Source organism: Euprymna scolopes, chromosome 25 (genome assembly GCF_053919585.1).
Source record: "Euprymna scolopes isolate OS-2025 chromosome 25, ASM5391958v1, whole genome shotgun sequence".
Classification (NCBI taxonomy): domain Eukaryota; kingdom Metazoa; phylum Mollusca; class Cephalopoda; order Sepiida; family Sepiolidae; genus Euprymna; species Euprymna scolopes.
The window spans coordinates 79861006-79863356 of record NC_136506.1 but is presented as its reverse complement, the minus strand read 5'-3'; positions in this window follow the sequence as shown (position 1 = coordinate 79863356).

The window sequence follows — 2351 nt, the reverse complement described above, 5'->3', positions numbered from 1 at the left end:
GCCCATAAAAATCCAATCATTTGAAGCCCCTAGCGCCGCTCTGCGACTTTAGTCCCAGTTTGAAAATATGGAGACAGACAGACAGATAGACAGACGGACATACAGAAAGACAGACATATAGCCGTTTATATATTATATGTGTAGATTCCCGAGTTCAACAGAAAGATTCCTGTGTTCAACAAAATACATCTGAAGAAGGTCGGAGATTATATCGACCGAAACGTTGTGAAAATGACACTTAAGATGAAAGCAGCAGTCTGAAGATTCAAAATAATACGAATAACCAATTCTCATCGCAAAAGATCGGAAAAATAGGTGTGTTTTTGGTAAAGATTTGTAAAGAAAACAAGAAAACACCATCGCGCTAAAAGTTCTTCTTTTATTAATCGATTTCGTGTAGCAAATCTCATTTTTAACGTTTTCTTTTCAAGGAAAAAATTGTAAGAACCACTATTTTTGTAATTGTTCGCGACCAGCAATTCATCATATTACGGAAAAGGCCAAGTAAGTACCGATAGTGTATATATATATATATATATACTTCAGAATAATTTTTTTTTTTTATTAATTATTTATTTTGACTCTGACTTTCCATGTCTCACTGACTTTAGCAAATAGGGTACATACCTTTATAAATATTTGCTAATATTTTCTCTCCTCTGATGAGATGGTAGACATCGAACCCCTATAGGTTAAGGCGATTAATTTTCTAAAGTATTCTTTGTCTTGCTTAGAATAATGAAAACCTTTGATATGAAACTACGAAACTCAACCACTTCATTTCAATAAGGCTTTTTGAAATTCATTGAATCACAATTTAATATATATATATATATATATATATATATATATATATATATATATATATATATATATATATATATATATATATAGAGAGAGAGAGAGAGAGAGAGAGAGAGAAAGGGGATGATTAATATAAAAAATGTACTTATGGCAAATAGTCTACAATAACTTTTGTGTTTCATTCCAAGAGAAAAATAATGATTTAATCTAATGATTTTGTTTCTGTGGAGCTTACTTGCCTTAAGTACACATTTATATCATGCACTTATATATAGAGTTATGTCAAAGTTAATTCTAAAACAATCTATACATAATATATTTATTTAATATTTATTAATATATATATGTGTGTGTGCGTGTGCGCGTGTGTGTGTGTGTATCTGTCACATACACACACACACGCACACACACATATATATATACTAATATATATATATATATATATATATATATATATAGAGAGAGAGAGAGAGACAGAGAGAGAGAGAGAGAGAGAGAGAAAGGGGGTGATTAGTATAAAAAATGTACTTATGGCAAATAATCTACAACTTTTGTGTTTCATTCCAAGAGAAAAATTATGAAAAATCATGTAGGAACTGAAGTGCACTGTATGTGGCAGATACCTTTTGTCAAAAGCTGGTCTTGCAAATAATTTGAAATCACAAAATCAAAGACAGGAATGACAGTCTTATGAGAAGGCTTCTACAGCACATCCGGCAACGCTAATTTGTCATATGTGAAGTCTAATCTGCAAATCTAAAAGTGGTCTGACTCAACATTCGAGGATTCACAATATTATTATATGATCATCTTTACGAGAAAGAAAGTTTTTATTTCACATATGTGTACTTTCATCTAGGATTAAAGCTGGAGTAAAAAGTCACCTACGTGCACACAACCGCACAATATTAAATTGAATGGATAGCAAACTACTTTCAAGAAGTAGCAATTATATATATATATATATATATATATATATATATATATATATATATATATATATATATATATATATATATATATGGTGTCTCAAAATTAATTATCACTCACTCTATAAAATTTGAAAACCAAAAAAATCTGTTATTTCTTTCATCAACATTTCGGCATTATTTCATGACTTCCTCAATATGCTTAATATATATATATATATATATATATATATATATATATATATATATATATATATATATATTTTGGATCATTTTTTACCACGTTCGAATAATAGTTCGATAATTTTAATAATGTATATATATATATATGTGTGTGTGTGCGCACGCGCGCGTGTGTGTGTGTGTATGTGTCTTTGTGTCTTTGTGTGTATGTATATATCAAAGTATTACATTGAAAAAATATCTCATTTTTAATTACATATATATATATGCATATATATATGTATGTATGTGTGTGTGCGTGTTTGCATATGTGTGTATTTAGGCAACATTTCTCCTTAATGTATATTTTATTAAATAATATTGACATTCCCGTCTACATATTTTGGGGGTCCTGTATATGACCTTAAACTATATCCGATGGTGAGTTCCCAGCTT